Raw genomic sequence first — 19,497 nt, 5'->3', positions numbered from 1 at the left:
TGAAGTTATGCAATTAAGAATAATGTCATAAGAATACATTCATATATCATGGAGAAATAATGTCATTAGGTGACTGTGTCACTGTGTAAACATCGTGAGAGTATAAATACACAATGTATATGGTTCAGCCTACTCAGTATAGCTTATTAGGACCACTATTGTATAATGGGTCCAGTATTGAATGGAATGTCAATAAACACCTGACTATTTATGAAGCTTCCAAATTCAGTCAGGGAGAAAAATGTTTCTTTGATAATTTTTTTTAACCTGATGCTGATAGTGTGTTAGATGGCAGTGCTCCCATAACGAATTACATAGGCAAATATTTGGGATATCTGTAGTTAATAACAACAAAATCAGAAACATTATATACATAACTGATAGCAATTTTTAGTCTTAAAGAAATTATGGCATTTTGTAAGAGTATAAGGTAAGTCTGATCATCTCCAGCTCATAAAAACCACACTTTTCTGCTATGCAAGTTATTTAAATCTCAAAGTAAAATGTTTTGTCATAAAATTTTCACTGTTAAAAATGTATTTTTCAACACTTTTTAAAAGTTCTGAGTAGAAACAAATATCAAAATCTCTCTATAACACTTCTGTGAAGGTGCACAGAAGTATGGCAGTCTAGTGGTCTGCAAGTCCATGGAGGTCCACTAAATCCAACAGTGGTGCTTCACTCTCTTCAGAGGCTGTCTTCCAAGATGGTCGATGAATCCTCCTCTGTTCATAGGCCTGGGGCAAAATGAATCAACTGGCTTTTACTCTGCCTTATAGCTCCTTCAGAATACCCCATCATAAAGTCTGACTGACACATTACAATTTTTGTTTTTAAAGATACATTTTTACTTATTCATCCGTACAAGAACTGGGGTGTAGGCTAGATGTGCGGGCAGTGGGGAATGTGTGGAGGGCAGGGTGGTGTTGAGAGTATTCACCAGTGACAAAGTGGGGAGAAGGGAGCAGGACAGGCATTATCTATTGAAATATACAGCTAAGGGGAGCAGAGGGTGAGATAGGAGAGGTATGTTGTGCCAGTTTAGCTCCCTGGCAGGCGACTGAACTCATGCAACGGCTTGATAGTGCTGAGATTTCATCCTCTGTGCCACCAGGGAGGCCCAAGATTGTCAGTGTGGCAGATTGGATTGTTAAGACAGCTCACTAGTCCATAATACAGTACATATGTTCAAACAGAACTTGGGGATATTTATTCTTTCAACTTATAATTTCCTCTACCTAAGGCTGTCTCATTACTCCTTGTGAGATTTTAAGTCCTTAATCTTATGGGGATTTGGGGTTGAATGTGTCTTCTTCTATAACTACTATCTGCTGGCTAGGGCCCTTCTCTCTAAGTCTTGGAGTAGTGAAAAGGTCTCACTGCTATTTTAACCAGTGGTAAGAGTTGCTGCCTCCCGAGTAGAGATGGATGAACCCTTGCCATCAGCACCAACTCAACATGGAGCTGTTACAACCTAGAAGACTTAGATAGGATCTGAACCCTATGTGAGACAAGGCCCACACTTAAGACACTGGTAGCCACACTTTATAGCCATCTCGGTGATCCAGGCTATCTCAACTTCAATGAAACTGCAGTGGGAGTTTTCCTGGTTAGTAAAGAGCTTGTGTCAAGAATTCCTGGCAGTTTTCCTCAGTGAGGGAAGGGACTCCCTCACTGCTGAGTACTCAGAAATTTTTGTTTGCAAGCCTCTCAAATCAAACTTCTTTTTCCCAACTCTAGTTAAATTTTGGCCTTTACTCTTGTATATTCTTGTCTTGCTGGGCCAATAACACCAAAAATGACTAGTGATTACAATGGCCACTCTCACATTCTTTTGTGAATTTCCAAAATTTGTCTTCCTTGTGCTTCAAAATGGTGAGACTATGATAAAATTTAAACAAATTGAATGAGACGCTTATTTTAGGAACTTTAAAAATCTCCTGGAGACATCAACAATTCTAAAGTTGTGTCCCTCCAGAGTACTATCACAAAATTTACAAATGCTAATAAAAAGCAAATGAAGTGAGATTCTGAGATCTCTCCCAACCCCTTGCCATCTTTTGTGTCACTTACCGTAAGGTCAAAAGCGTAAGGTAGAATGAGATTTTCCTTTTGTCTTGTTCTTTGTATTCTGAGAACTTGGCTCGCCAAACAGAAATGTGAGTTGCATCCCATTTTATATTTCTGGGGACCAGAGTATTGTGAGCGCTCAGGAGAATTATCTGGGTCTTTTTTTCTTTAGCTTGTGTTTGGGAGTAGCATTAGATTTAGAGTCCATGTAGTTGTCTAATGCTGGCATTAATATTTCTTTCTTGACTGAAATTGACAAATTAAGTCTTTTTTTTTTCTTAAATAGTAACCTTATGGTCAGAAATTTGGTCACACTAGAAGCTGATATTCAGTTTGATAGACTCTTCATTATATAAACCTTTGCAAAATCAGACATGCAACTCTAGACGCAATTCACTTCTTTTAGGATCTCCAGAGTCTTGACTACTCATATTGTTATAAAATTGTGGTCTTAGGAAACAATCCAAACTCTTTCTTAGAAAAATTTGTATTCTTTCTCTCTAAGAATTCTTATCTTAATCATATCTCATTAATGGACAAAAAAGAAAAAGAAAAAAATGTGGCTGTATGATAGAGTCATCACCTGAAATCTAATGAACAGGTTTTTGCACCTCCCTTACAGCTGTAATTTTTTTTTGAAGCAAAGTTATGAAATATCTGTGTGTATTACTGTGTTTGTATAGATATGCGTTTTTAAATTTAGCATGATATTGCCAAAATCAATGCAGAAAAAAATTTATTTGTTTATTATAAGCACTTACATAAATTATTTCTAGACTTAGGAAAAAATAGAAACTAATCCAAATATGCTTTACACTAACATGACATGGAGTGATTTTTGGTAAATGAGAGCTAGTTTAATTTTGTTGTTTTAATTAAAAAAGGTGTGTTTTTAAAGTTATGAGTATTAACTATTTTTATTACCTGAATTAATCAAATATGCTCATTATGTATGTTGCACAACTTGTGAACATGAAAAATAACTGAGAAAAATGCTGACATTATTTAATATTTCATAAATTTGCGTATAAGCTAAACAGTTAATGGATATAAATGGTTTAAATAGATATATGTGGAATATCTAGGTGAATGTTCCAGCAGTAGTTTTATTTTATACGTCTACTTAAATAAGCTGTAGAATTTTGCTAGATTAAATCAAATGATGAGATTTCATTAATTATCTACATTTCTTCCAAGTAAAGTAAAATGTTGATGAAACATGGATTTACATTTAGTTTCTTATTATAGAAGAACTAAAAATATTGGGATCCATTACTAAACATGTTCTCTGCTATACTAGAAAAGTTACTACAAAAAGGAGAAATTCAGTCTTGCACTGAATAATAAATAATGGACCACATATACAATGGTGATGCACACACACCTAGGTGTATAACAGGCTATACTATCTAAGTTTGTGTAAGTATAATGACATTCACACAATGATATAACTGACTTCTTAGAAACAAGAAAACCCACGGTCAAAGGAAATGGTGGTCCATGTAACAGTACCAGAACACAAAGGGTTCACACACAAGGCTCACATGGGTACAACAGCAACCCACAGGGATACCAGTGTGTAAATGTTCAACTGCTTTAGGTCTGCTTCTCACACCAAGTATTTAATCTAAAAATCCAGGAATGTATTGAGAAGACAAAGTGTGCTTATCTAGAATCATAGAACAATCAATAAGAGCACAGAAACCCAAAACAAGAGCTGAGGACAAGATTCAAGGGGTTCTTTTATAAATAAGGATGGCATGATGGATGAGAAAATGGTCAGACCCAGGAGTCACAAGGTAAAAAGCCAGATGGAGGGAATCAAGGTAAATAGAAGAAAAATTCATTTTTATCAGTCCTTTCAAACAGAATATTCTTGTGCTTGCTGGCTTCTTGGAATACTAGTTGTTTTGCTCAATCCAGAGATCTTACTTTAAACAAGACAGCAAACTGATTTTTCTGCAGTGGCCACTCTGGCCCCAATTTAAAATGACTCAAATAGTTGAAGAGAGAAGATGGGAGGGAAGATCCCACTTATAACTTAAAAATAAATAAATAAAAACACTTAGGCATAAACTGGACACAAAGTATCCAAAATGTAGATGAAGAAAACTAAAATGTTTAACAACACAAGCACTTCAACAAAGTAAAAGTCTATCTTGGTTCTGCATATGCAAGTTCAGCATCATGAAGATGTTATTTTTTCCTTAAGTTTATAAATCTTACACAGTATCAACAAAAATACTTTGTATGTTCTTTTTTTTCTTTCAGTAGCTAAACATTTAAAAAAGCTACAGCCAAAAACTGAAAAAAGCTGGACTAGAACTGTCACACGTAAAAATACTGCATAAGGATTTTATAAGTGAAACTATATTTAGCTAATTGCATTATACCACTAAGCTAACTTCTTAGCTTTGAATACTGGATATGTTAAAGGTTAACTTTTGGGGAAGCCAAGTTAAGAATATTTAGGGACTTTGCTTATTTTTCAACTTTTTTGTTGGAAACCAAAACAGCCATGAGAAAAAAAGATAAAACTGCATTATCCTTCACATGACACATTAAAATAAATTATACAAAAACAGAGATTTTAATGTTTTAAAACATTTATGATAAGTTTTGTTTTCCAAATAAAGGTATTTATATCAAAAATAGTTTTTCCAAAAAGGATGGGTGTTATGGAGCAATGAACATTTAGATTTCAGTTAGTTAGTGGATTTACAATACAAGTAGGGGTAACTGAAGTGAGATTCTGAGACCTCTCCCAGCCTTTTTCATCTTTTGTGTCACTTGTCCTAAGGGCAAAAGCATAAGATAGGATGAGATTTTCCTTTTGTCTACTTTGTTTTCTGAGAACTTGTTTGACCAGACAGAGTTATCCAAATGACAATGTGTTACCTGACAGACCAGGAGTGAGGAGTAACAGATCAGGTTTAGGATACTTCAAGCAAATGTAAAAATTGTTTGATCTAAATATACAACTCATTTTATGTAAACTGGATACATTCATGCAATGGAATACTACATTGGCATTAGAGGAGGGTGCAGATTAGTATGTTTCATATGATCTATCCTTTTCTAACAAAGATAAAAGGATTGTATAAGGATATAAAATGTCATTGGTATGTCAATGTAAATTCCGGTGACTGCCTCTGGAAAAAGTTCCTAGGTTTGGTAAAAGGCAAACTTCCTCTTCATTGAACATTTTGTAGAGTTTGAAGATCAAAGGGGAAAAAAGATTTAAATATGATGAGAGAGAGAGAAGGAGTCCAAAATTATAAAATGAATAAAGTTCTAAATGGGCAGAGGACTGATTCAAGTAGAAATAGAAAACCTTTATGGTTTTATTACTATTGAAAAATTGGAGCTGTTACACAAATATTTCCCTCTCCTCTTCCCAACTTCAAAAACAAACAACCAGAGTCAAACAGTCAAACAGACACTTACCAAACATTTCTAAGAATAGAAATACAGGAAATGTCTAGAAAATATTTTACAATGCAGTTTGTGAGGCAAATATAATGAATGATATAAAAATCAAAGTAAGTGTGAAAAAAAGTAATTATAAGCTAATATCATTCATGAATACTGAATAAAAATCCTAAATAAATTATCAGGATATAGGTACAAAGTTAAATTACAGTAGAATCAAACTGAGTTTAACCTAGGCTACTTAAACATTAAATGATTTTTATGTTATTACATTAAAACACTAAAGAAAAACTACTGATCATCTCGATAGACAAAGAAAAACATTTGATAAAAGTCATTATCCAAGAGAAAAAAGGCTTAAAGAGAGTAGAAGAGAAGTAAAAAACCTACAGTAAACATCATCAGTGAATTGTTACAGGCATTCTTTTTAAAATCAAGAACACTGGCCCTTCCTGGTGGCCCAGCAGGTTAGTGCACAGCACTAAGAATTCAAAGCCATTTTCACATGAGTTGGATCCCACCTGCCTAGAGGTGATCCACATAGTGAGGCAGACCTCTCCTGACCAGCCCGCCCTTTGCTCCCCTCAGCAGTGAGTTACTTCATCAGTGGGCCTATTCTGCTCCCCACTGTCTCTGGTGAATCCTCTCACCCCCTCTGCACCTCTGGCTTACACCCCAGTTCTGTATGCATAAATATTTAAAAAATAAAAATTAAATCAAGGACACTACTTTCATTTAACATAATCATGGAAGTCTTAATTAGCAGAGTACACTTTTGTAAGGAAAAAATAATGTTTGGAATGGGGGGGGGTAGGAAGGTTTACTCATTTTTGATCTATCTTCCATTCCTGTAATAAACCCTAGTTCGTGTTTATTAGTTTGTTCATTTTTCAATATTTCATGTAATAGAATCAGTATATTTTAAACCTTTTATAGTATTTTAAAATAAGGGTTTGAAAAAGGCTTATGAGATATTTTAATTTTATATGATTTATAGAAGTTTAAATAATAACTATATTTTGAAATTTAACTAGAATTTAGATGCTACCTAGATACTCTATTTTCTTAGAGGAAAAATAAAGTTATTTTATAAATTTTTTTGTGATTAATTCTTTTAATGTTTTCTATATCTCTTTGTATAGGTTACCTATTTCCTCTAGTTTTTCAATCTATTACCACAGATTTGTAGCAATTTTCTCATTTAAAAATTCACCTCCTTTCCCATTATGCTCTATTTTATCTTTCCTTATCATAATCAGACTTTGTAGGGTTCATCTAATTTTACAGATCTCTAGCAGTACATCAGGTTGTGTATTATTTCCCTTTTGTACTACTTTATCTTCTATTTCATTTATCTTTACTAATTATATTCTAATTACTCTTCATTGTCTTATTCTGCTCATTTCAAAATTTTACTCATTTATTAGTTCATTCTTTAATACTATAAATACTTAAGGATATTAATTTTCTTAGTACAGGCTTAGCCATGATCCATAGGTCTTAGAATGAAGTAATTCTTCTCTTATTCCTTGCTAATCACAATCTTAAATCTTTCTTTCTTTGATCTGTAGAGTATTCTCAATTGTTAGGTGATGACTTCCACCTAACTGATTTTTTTATTGTCACTGATTTAACTGTATAAAAAATTGATTGGAGACCTGCCTGTAAATTAGTACTTTTGCAATGCTTAAAGGTTTGTTCTAAGCTCAAGAACATGATTAATTAAAAGAAAATTCTACAGAAAATTTTAAGAAGGAAGTGTACAAAGTTTTCCAAGTTCCATACCTGTTTAGTGACTCAGCATATTACATTTTCTACACATGCACTTATCTTTGTATTTGATAATGTTTAGTTATGGTATAAAGCCTATTTATAATACAGCAAGTATTATAATAAATGTCTAACATAGTTCTCGTTTAAGCTGCACAAAAACCTGTGTGGTAGGTATCACTTCCCATTTGAGTTAAGGAAAATAAGATTTAAATGGCAAATAACTTAAGAATTAAGGTCATTGATCAAGCGACTAACTCTAGATTTAAACATACTTGTTTCTAAAGCTCATGCTCTCAAAGACCTTAATGTAGTTTTCATTACCTGCTTCATCTGATAATAACAGTCTATCATCAAACTAATTTTGTATATGTGAGTTCCAGTCTAATCCTCTCCTTAAGTAACCCCCTTCTCATTATTCTATAGTTTTTTCTATTTCAGCTCACAATTCATCTCCTTTATGAATGCACCATCCATTTTCCTCTGTTTTGCCATCTTTTAAGGTCTTACATATTACAAATTGCCATCTTTTAAGGTCTTACATAAAAAATGTCTGTCTATATTCCTCAGACAATAATGAGTGTGTTGACTGTAAGGTAAAAACTAATCTGGTTTAACTAGTCTATTCCATTTTACATCGGTGAATTTTATTTTCCTACCTTTTTAAGACAAAGTTTGTGTATTAGTGATTCTCAACATGCTCAGTGATAGTTATAAAAAGACATATATATACCAACAAACAGGAAAAATATAAAAGGGTACAAATTCAGGGAATACCTAAAAAGAAGAATATGGATTTCTCTCTATGGCTATACAATTCAAATTAACAAGTACCTGAGAACTTAGTATTTACAAGATACTGTGCAACCATTTTAAGGAACATTTGCAGAATGAGCTGTTTTCTCAACAAATGTTGAATCATAAGTACTTAAACCCTGATATGTGAATGTGACCCTGCAATTGGAAACAAGGTCTCTGCCAATGTAACCAAGATGAGGGCATACTGGATGAGGATGGGCTCTCTTTAACAATGGTAGCCTTATAAGCCAGTCAAAGAAATGGACACAGAGACACAGGGAAAACACAATGGAGACAGAATGAAGTGGGCAACTACAAGGTGAGGAGTGTGAAATATTGTCAGCAACTATCAGAAGCTAGGAGAGCATGAAACAGATTCTGCCTCAGAGTCTCAGGACGAACCAACCTGTCTGTCACCTTGATGCTGGACTTCTGCCTCCAGAACTGTGAGGGAATAGATTTCTATGGTTTTAAGCCACCAGTCTGTGGTATTCTGTCACAGCAGCCCTATGAGACTAACACAGGGAAAAAGATAAGTTAACATGTACCTAGTTCTCAAGTATCTTATTGTTTAGCAAAGAGTATTAGTTCCATAGAAAGCGTTAAATAGGATCAGTATGCAAATATATCTGGTGTTTGAGTACTAGGTCACATTTGCTCAGCTCACTTAACTTTAGTTGTTTCTGCATCTATCAATCATCTCATTGCATATGTAAACTGACAGCACTTGAGCTGTACCAGGTTATCTCTGTCGTAGGCCATCTCTGACACACAGTGTGAGTCCACAACATTCAGGTATGTAGCCTATACCCACCTACACACACACACACACACACACACACATACACACACACGCACGCACACACACGTGTGCACGTGCGCGAATAGGCAACCTATAAAGGTGAATATAGTCACATATGCATGACCTATAGAAGAGTGGAATTTGAGAGGACAGTATTCCAGAAGAAAGAACAATTGCCTGGTCAAAGCTCCCAAGTTGGAAAAGTGATTTTATTTGGAGGAAGTCTTAGGTGGCATAATAATTTAGCTGAAATACAGCATGGAGGGATCAGAAAAAAGAGAAGAGTCTAAACTGTAATCATACTGTCTGTAGGTGACTTCACAGTATAAGAGAGCTGAGGTTTGAAAAGAGTAACTATAGAAATGGTCAGATAACAAGTCTAAAAGTCGGTCATAAGGCTTTAACATTTCTCAGTTCTATTAGGAACTGTCAGAAGTAGCTAATATACTAATGCAAATTAAAGTGATAATAAAAACAAGAAGCTAACAATAGTGAAAAATATATTTTAGTACTCTTACTACCTTAGTGACCACTATACACACTACACAGTATTTCAATTAATTCCATTAAATGAAAACCTAAATTTACCCAAGTTACATTAACATTTACTCACAAAGGTATAGCTTAAAAAACAGTAGCTTAAAAAGTATGCATATGCCGGGCCCTCCCTGGTGGCGCAGCGGGTTAAAGCACAGCACTAAGAAGCTAAAGCCACTTCCGCATGAGTTCGATCCCAGCTAAAGCCACTTCCGCATGAGTTCGATCCCCGCCTGCCCCGGAGGTGATCCACATGGAGCAGCAGACTTCTCCTGACCCACCTGCTGCTACCCTCAACAGTGTATTTCAGTAGATTTGCCTGTTCTGCTCCCCACTCCGTCTCTGGTGAATCCTCTCACCACCCCTGCACCTATGGCCTGTACCCCAGTTCTGTACGCATAAACAAACAAATCTTTAAAAAATATATGCATATGTCTAAAAACATAAAGAACTGTGTTTGTAATACACTGAATAGTGGCTCCACAAATATGTCTACAATTCCTAGAGCCTGTGAATGTGTTGCCTCACATGCTTAAAGGGACTTTGCAGGTGTGACTACATTAAGGATTTTGATACAGGGATACTTCTGTACCACTGACTGGGTGGGTCTAATGCAACCATTAGATCTAATAAGGAGGAGGCACAAGGGTCAAAGCTAGAGGAGGATCTGTAACACCTGGCATGAATGAATGAAGAAAGAGTCATGAGCTGGAAAGGCAGAATGCAGATGGCCTCTGGAAGCTGGGAAAAAGAAGGAAATGGATTTTCCCTCTATCCTTTAAAAAAAATGTAACATTGTTATCTTGACTGTGGTCCAGTAAAAATCATTTCAGCTATCTGACCTCCAAAAAGGTTGTACAACAATAAATGTGTTGTTTTAAACTACTAAGTCTGTAGTATCTTGGAACAACAGGATAGGAAAAAAATAACCTATGATCTAGCAAAACTTATCTGAGGGATAAATTCCAGTGAAATCTAGTGAGTCCATTTAGCAATCTTAAAATAGGTATACAATTTTTTCTTACCCTTCTCCTATAAAGGGTTAATTTATTTCCTCTTTGTGGGTTGGACTTAGTGACTCACTTCTAATAAAGAGAATATGGTAGAAATAATGGGAGGTAACTTATGAAACAGTCAAATGGTTTCCTCCCTCTTTTTTTCTTTCTCTTAGAGATGAGTGGAGGAAGTCAGCTGTCAGGTCATAAAGACACTCAAGCAGTCGATGGAACAGCCCAGTGCAAGGAACTAAAACCTCCTGCCCAATAGAAACATTATTTGAATGATATAGTTTGCAAGTATATCCACCAGTATAATCAACCCCTCAAATGGCATTGACATCAACTTCCTAAGAGATTCTGGGGCAGCCCATCCAATTAAGACAGTCCTGAATTCCTGCCTCATACAAAGTCTAAAATAGTATATATATATATTTTTAATAATTCATTATGAAATGATGGATTGTGTTAGCTATATTCTAACACAGGAATCATGTACAAACTATATCATGGCAGTGTTTGTGGTAAAATGGATTTGGAAGGAACTTATGGCTGTAAGTACTACGGAATACTATACAGTAGTACTAAGTACTACAGAACACTATACAGCTGAGTTAGTACCACAAACAAGGCAGACAAAAATAAAAGATTTTTTAAAAATGTGAAAAACATACATAGAGAAAATTTTGAATATATATCCAGAAGTGACAATACCAATTCAAACACATATTTGTGCACAACAGTATTATTCACAACAGCTAAAATATAAAAGCAATTTCAGGTTAAACAGATAAACAAAATGTGATATATACAAACAATGGAATATTATTCAGCTTTACAAAAGGTATAAAAGGGCCCTCCCTGGTGGCCCAGTGGGTTGGAGTGCTGGGCTGCAAAGCTAAGCCAAACCCTGGCCACTTCAGTGCAAGTTCAAGCCTGCCCAAGGTGATCCACATGGCGCAGCAGACCTCTCCTATCTCACTTGTTGCTCCCCTCAGCAGTGTACTTTGTATATTTATCTGTTCTGCTCCCCACTCTGTTTCTGGTGAATCCTCTTGCCACCCCTGCACCTCTGGCCTGTACCCAATTTCTGTATGCATAAATAAATAAAATCTTTAAAAAAACAAAAACTAGAAAATTCTGACACATTTTACAACATGAGGCAGTCACAAAAGACAAATATTGTACAGTACTGATATGAAATTCCTTAGGAGCAAAATTCTTTGAGACAGAAAAGAGAATGGTGTTTTTGCCAGGGAGTAGGAGAAAGGTAAAGTAGGGAATTAGAGTTTAATAGATACTGAGTTTCAGTTGGTCATATGAAAAAGTTTCAGAGATGGATGGTGATACAGTCACAACACTATGAATGTATTTAATACTTTACACATAAAAATGGTCATGATAGTCCATTTTGTTATGTATATTTTCTCACAGTAAACATGCCTTATGTTGCTAAATATTTCACAAAAATTAATGCATATTTCAGAATGCATTTAAGTGCTCACAAGAGGAGTAGAAATAGGCATGGGAATAAAGAGAAGTGTTGCATTATATGAACTTGTAAACCTCACTAATAGTTAGACAAAGACAAAATGAGGAACTGAACCCTGGAAGCAGTTCGGCAGGTACTAATCTGTAAAGGCAAGAACAATTGAGTGATTGACAATCAAAGTGTAATTATTCATGACAGCGTGGAGAGTTGTGGGGTAGGGTGCTTCTGGTTCTAAATTGTCTGGCCCTAAAGATATGCTGATGTTATCTATGTGCTGCAGTTTCTAATCCTTCCTTTCTAAAGAATGCATTGCAGAGGTGCAAGGATGGCTTGGTAAAAATCTTTATTGGCCCTCCCTGGTTGTGAAACAGGTAAAGACGCAGCACTGCAAGCTAGCCCCAGCTGCAGCCCTTTCACTGCAAGTTCAATCCCTGGCCATTCACAAGTGATCCACATGGTGTGGCAGACCTCTACTGACCCGCCCGATGCTCCCCTCAGCAGTGTACATGGTCGATCAGCATGTTCTGCTCCCTACTCTGTCTCTGATCCTCTCACCCCCCCTGCACCTCGGGCTTGTATCCCAGTTCTGTAAGCATAAATAAATTAATCTTTTTAAAAAATCTTCTTTATTTGCCTTTTTCGTCATTACTGTGGGTTGAAAAGCTGGTTTACTAGCAGCTGATTTCAATAGTATACAGTGTGTTGGAAATTCTCATTTAAGTCTGTGCAAATGGCTTTGTTCTCATCTGCTGGACCAAAGAGCAGGGTTCCAAGAAAATACTACAATATGGCAACAGCCTGATGATGTAACAATTTGTTTTACAGAAAGAAAAAATTCAAGATCTATTTCTTCACATGTAAAATACCACCGCTATCTAAACAACAGCTGGTGAACCTTTTCATCGAAATTTGGCCCTACAGAAATCAAGAACCAGACTATTGACTATAGAAATAGAAGGTCCAGAAATTGCTTCATCTAATCTTATCATTTTACATTCATGAAACTAAATACTTCATGGTAATGTAACCCATGATTCCAAACAGATTTTACAATAAAGCACAGTACTTCAAAGAGCAAATAACTCTATTCCTTTAAATTAGATGATATTTCAGATGATGTAAACCTTGAAAGATCCAAGAATCGGCAATACAGTCTGTGTTTAGCTGGGAATAACATTTGACACCTTTCTGTTACTAAGTCTCCTAGAGGTAAGTTTTCATGTCTTACTTAACTCTACAACACCTTTCACAGGTTTGGCTTTTAATAGGTACCCAATAGTAGTGAATGTATTTCCTCAAATATCTTCCATTTTCTCTAAATCAGAATACCTCTCTCACCCTTTTGAGTTCTATAAAGTTTCATTCAGACAATTTTCAGAAAAGCTGGGGGAGGTCAAAATTAAAGAGGTCATTTAACATGAAATGACTTTAAATTACGTGAAATTAGTAACCTAAAAACCCTAGAATATTAGGTAAAATTCTACAAAGCAATTAATGCACAAATCATCAAAACAACTTTTGATTCAGTACAGAGGCTCACAAATATTTAACTTTTGAATTCCTTAATAGTTCAATTATAGCAGTTATCAATTACTAACAAGCCATTTACAGACCACTAAAGTCAAATAGTTTAGTCTTGTATTACATATTTCATGCTATAAAGGTTAAAAAACCCAACTGTCTTTACTTTAGTTTTGTTTATTTCTTAATGATGAAAAATATCTATGTTCTATTTAGGATTGTTCATATGAGTAACAAAATGGTATTTTAAAAGTATACTGTGGATGTCATGCACAAAAACCAACTAGAAATGGACTAAAGAACTAGACATAAGACACTAAATCAGATAATACCTAGAAGAAAATGTCAGTGAAACACTACATGGCATATACCTCAGTAACATCTTTAAAGATATATCACCCAAAGCAAGGATAGTGGAGGAAAGGATAAACATCAAGTTAAAGTGCTTCTGTACAGCAAAAGAGACATTACATACCACTAATTGGGAGAAAACTTTTTCACAAAATACTAATGATAAAGGACTGATCACTAAGATATACAAAGAGCTGATGAAACTGAATGAAAATAAAGTGAACAACCCCATCAAAAACTGGGTAGAAAAGCTAAAAAGATATTTCTCCAAAGAGAAAATGCAGATGGCCAACAGGTATATGAAAAAAAGTTCAACATCACTCGTAATAAGGGAAATGCAAATTAAAACCACAATGAGATACCACCTCATCCCAGTGAGAATGGCACATCTCCAAACAACTAGCAACCACAAATGTTGGTGAGGATGTGGAGAAAAAGGAACTCTCCTGCTCTGCTGGTGGGAATGCAAACTGGTACAACCATTATGGAAAGCTGTTTGGTGTTCTCTCAAACTGCTGAAAATGGAGCTTCCATATGACCCAGCAATCCCATTCCTAGGTATCTACCCAAAGACACAAAACAACTGACTCAAAAGGACACCTGCAACCCTATGTTTATTGCTGTTCTATTTACAATAGGGATGATGTGGAATCAACCCAAATATCCAAAAATAGATGACTGGATTAAGAAGATATGGTACATATAAACAATGGAATATTACTCAGCAATCAAAAAAGATAAAGTCATGCCTTTTGCAGGAACACGGGTAGAGCTGGAAGGGATCATGCTTACGGAAATAAGCCAGAAAGACAAAGAAAAATACCACACTCTTTGCAGGAATGTAAGGGATCGGGAGGAAAAAAGCAATCGTAATAAAGTAAAAAGGTAAAAAACAACGAACAGCTATAAACCAGAGTTATTTTAATGGGGTGAAAAGGGGAATAGGATCAAAACTCGGGTAGGAAGAGTGCACGGACTATGATAGTGGCAAGTGGCACATGGGTGAACTGGTGGTGGAAAGTTCACAGGGATTTCAACCAAGATGAAAAAATGCACAAAATGAAGAGTGATGTAAAATAAACATTTAATTTAAAAAGACTATATTGTGGATGTTGTTATGAAAACCGTTCTCCCTCTACTTGCTTACTAGCAATAATTTACAAAGCGTTCTTCCAACATAGTTAAAAACCTATAACCAAGTAAGATTACTTTTGATGAATGACTTGTCAATGATTATAGCTTTTCAAGTAATTACATTACAAAACAGTTTTATGGACCCAAAATAAAACAGATGACTTAAGTTCATTACATCTTTATACATGACCTTGGATAAGGTCACAACACACCTAACTAGGAATACTCTAACATTAAATACAAACAAACAAAAAATGCTACAATGAATTGCTAAAAAGGCAAAGTGAGATAATATATTTAAAAGCAAGAATTATAAGTCCTCAGAGTACATTAATTGGAGTTGAAAGATTGAGTAGTATTAACAATTTCATTTAAAATTTTAATGTGACATCTTTAATTCTAGCTGTAGCTTCCATCAGATTTTAAAACAGATCTTAAAGTTCTGTTAATTTTGATACCCATATTCAAGGGATTTCTAATGCAGAAATTTTAAATAAAGAATAAAATTGCTTGAATTTATTAATGAAAACTTTACCCAGTCTTTATTTATTCAGGTTTAATGAAGAATTAGACCAAAATTATAGATTCTATAAAACTTTCTATACATTAGCACTATTTAAGAGACACTGTTATGCTCCTGGGGGACTTCACAAAGTCACTGCCATCCTACTCAATGAGTAAGGAGGTGTAGCAGGCTGGCTATCAGAAATATGTAGAAAGATAAGTACTTCAAACTGTACTCAATCAAAAAACATGTTTTTAGATATTTAAGGAGAAAATAAATGTAATGAAAACACTTTATATCAAAAATAGAGAATTCAGTAAACAGAACTCTCTTTCAAAGAAAGGGTGTAGTGCTTTAAAATATTCACCTATAGACTTTATTTAGTGGTATCAGGAAGTAAGCAATGAATATAAAATTATTTAATACAGCGCTTAAATATTAACCCTATGAAAATTTATCATAATTCTCACAAAGTAATTTATATTAAAAGTAATTTACTATTGAATAACCTAATTATTGCCATAAAGCTACACCAACAAAGGACAAGAACTGCTGCTTCATGCATAATTTATTAAGATTTCCAAGAGGATTTAGAAGCAAAGAATCTGAGCATCTCTTTTGTGATGCAGAATCAAGTGTCCCATACATTTCATAGTCAAAGCATTCAAAGTCTGATATTTTTCCTGCTTTAAAAAAAAACATTTTTTTCTGATTGGGCTGCAATCATAAATTACGGTTTCTTGCAAATGGACTTATACCAGCTTCACTGCAAGGTTTCTTAATGCCCTGCAGTGCTGTTCAGTCTAATAGCGGGAGAAACGCATTGCTGCAGTCATCTGCAAAAGCCACCACTGCGTCTTGTAACTAACAAAGACACTAGCATCTCCTAGCCACCCTATTCACAGGGAGTTCTCTCAAACATTTTTAAAAAGCAGGTACTTTTGGTGACCAAAATTTCACCAATTAACCAAAATCACCACTTGAGCTCCGCAGTACCTGCCTCTTCATCCTGCCTCTTCATCCTCTTTTCCCAATAATAGTCCTTTTCACTGGATTCACATCAGTCATCATCAGCTTTGTATCCTCTCTCTTGACTACCACTGTATGTATCTTTGTGGCCAGGGACGAAAAGAAGCCTTTCAATGACTAGAGCTCCTTGTCATGAATATGCTCCATTCTTTGTTGTCCTCTACTCGTTTCCTTAGATACTGTTATTCCACTCTACTTGTCAACAGGCATTATAAAAGCAAAACCTCCTAGCTTAAAAAACAGCTCTTTCTCACCAGACTCTGCTCGACACTCCTACCCCTCCCCCCCCCTTTTTCCTTTCCTGTCAAAACCCCTCGATCAGAAGCACAGGAAATCCATTTCCCGAGCTGCAGTAGGAGAGTGGGAGGGAGACGCCCCTGCCTCCTCACTTGTTCTGTGGCAGAGGATCCTATGACAAGGAAAGGTCACTAGTTTCAAACCGTGTAAGGGGAAATTAATCCCCTACCCCCCTCAGCTGCATCAATGCTGGCCATCGTGGCTCCAATACCTACCCCATTTCCGAGTCCAGCAGCACCTCCATTCCATCTCCAGTGACACCCAGGCTGGCTGCGCCAATACAGCCACATGTCCGTCACGTGTGCTCGCGCACAGCCAATGGGCTGGCAGCCGACGGGAATGGGAGCGCCTTGGTCCGCACCCAGCGGATTACACAGTCCTTCTTCCCGACTGCATTCAGCACTCAGCAAGAGAAGGGCCCCGCCCCGCCACAAGGCAGGAGCCCCAGCCAGCAGCCCCCCCCCCAGCCAGCACCCCCGCCAGCAGCAGCACCAGCACCCCTCATTGCCCCTATACTTAGGCACCCACTGGGAAACTGACATGGTAAATGAGTGGGGTGAGGGAGTACTGACCAGAATGTGTAACGCGAGATGCTAATGTTGGCTGGGTAAGAAATTACATCTCACTGGCTAAAATTTACATGTTTGCAGCATAGTGAAACAAAATTCTATTGTATGTATTACAACGAATAATGTGGATCAACAAATTATATCTCAATCGCTAAGATTTACATGTTTTTGCAGAACAGAGAAACAGCATAATATATGTTACAACCAATAATTTCACACTAAAATCATTTTTTTTTTCTGTAAATCACATGAAATGTGCTTGAATTAAAAACAAAAACAACCAGTTACCAGAAAAGCTATGATGCAGAGTTGTTCAGATATGAATCATGGAGTCATGAGGTCGGGGTTGAATCTATTTCTGCTGCTCACTATGTGATTTTGGTGACCAATGCATTGATATCTCTATAAAATGGGAAATGGACTGGAGGAGTTAATATATAAGAAGCAGTGAAAAAGGAGAGTCTCTGATTTAGAAAGTGCTGTTAGTTTGATTTATTTCTAATTTAAAAGGATACTTAATTTAAAATTTTTAAATAAAAAGTACTTACCATAACCTTTCCGTAATCTTTCAAATATAAACATGAAAAGAAGCAAGTAATTAAACAGTAAAATGGGAGTAATTTCATTTTATTAAGTATTATATATTGGAAAAGCAATGGCTATATAGCAAAAATGGTCGTAGATGTACAACAATAAATGTCATAGTGGTTATCCTTGGAAAGTAAAATTATAGAGTGATATCTGGCTTTTGTTTGTGCTTATGTAAATTTTTCTGTTTTTCTATTAAAACCTGATAAACAGCAAATACTTCCTAAATATTTACTAAATAAATACATCCACACAGTAATAGTAATTTGAAAAATTACATGTTCACAGTTTATAAATACATTATAATACAATAATATACATTAAGAAACATTTCACATCTGAAGAGGAAACATGAATTAATTGGATTCTGTCTTAATATCCCTTTTGTCAGAATGACCTAGTTTTATAAGACTTTCAAGGTACTCTTACTGAAAGTGCATGACTCAGTTGAATAGAACTTAATTATTTAAATAGTCAATGGCTGTGACAAACTCAGACTAATTTCTGATAAGTGACCTTCAAAACAAAGAACCTATTTTAGAAGCTCCTAATGTATTTATACAATGTACAAATATATGCACTGTATAAAACACATTTAGGAATTCCTAAAAATAACTTCATACTACTCCAAGAAACAACTAAGTCTATTTATTTTTGATCCAGACTATGGTTCAAACTATTATTTAGCAGAACACTCTATAGGCAAAATATTTGTTTAAATTTTTACTACATGTACTACAGAAGTTAGTCAGTGATTCAAATGACAAGTATTTAGAGAATGCTATGACAACTAAATGTTCATTAATCACTATGATTCAAATCTCAGAGCAAGCCCATCCAATCCAAAAATGACAATTTATAATGTTGCCAACTGAACTATTAATTTTTATTCTTTCAAGGTTTTGATTGAATATTCACTTTATTTACCTATTAATGACATATATTTCACATTCTTGGTTGCTTTTCATAGTATAGATTTCTTCCCTTAGGTTCAATCACCATAGTTTTCCCAACACTAATAACACTATAGGTATAATAGCTATAGTCCTCTATCACTGTTAAGACTTTTAAGCCAGTTTCCTCAGAACAGCCAAAAAATTTTGTTTCCATTTTATTTTTCAAAATATAGTTCACTATTTTAAACTATATGTTTAAAAACATGTAATCAAATGTACTGAATCAAACATTTACAAATTACAAATCAAATTTGTGAGCATTAATTTATATTAGATTTTTATATATCACAGACTAAACTTTACCTCCCTATTTTAAAATATTATAATTTATACTATATATATTAAAATAGCTTTATTAAAAATCAAATAAATAGGCCCTCCATGCTGGTGCAGCAGGTTGGGGTGCAGCACTGTGAAGCTGGCCTCCTAGGTTTCCATGATAGTTCCATCCCCAACCCAGAGGTGATCCACATGACCTAGCAGACCTCCACTGTCTGGGAAGCTGCTCCCCTCAGCAGTGTAATTCCTTAAACTGCCTGTTTTGCTCCTCACTCTGACTCTGGTGAATACTCTCACCACACCTGCACCTCTGGCCTATACCCCATTTCTGTATGCATAAATTTAAAAATTAAATAATTGAATGTGAAAGCC

General features: G+C 35.4%; 1 protein-coding gene across 1 annotated transcript in view; it reads right to left on the bottom strand.

Annotated features, from left to right (window-relative positions):
• APC (adenomatous polyposis coli) overlaps positions 1-16,992 on the bottom strand; it is a 116,553-nt gene extending 99,561 nt beyond the window's left edge. Inside the window, exon 1 of the mRNA XM_004678370.2 lies at positions 16,949-16,992. The gene's annotated coding sequence lies outside the window, so the exon portion shown is untranslated. The remainder of the gene's footprint in view (positions 1-16,948) is intronic.
• Positions 16,993-19,497: the final 2,505 nt, after the last annotated feature.

Source organism: Condylura cristata, unplaced genomic scaffold (assembly GCF_000260355.1).
Source record: "Condylura cristata isolate star-nosed mole 26May11 unplaced genomic scaffold, ConCri1.0 scaffold00007, whole genome shotgun sequence".
Classification (NCBI taxonomy): Eukaryota; Metazoa; Chordata; class Mammalia; order Eulipotyphla; family Talpidae; genus Condylura; species Condylura cristata.
The sequence above is the reverse complement of the archived record's forward strand: the minus strand, read 5'-3'. Positions and strand labels throughout refer to the sequence as shown.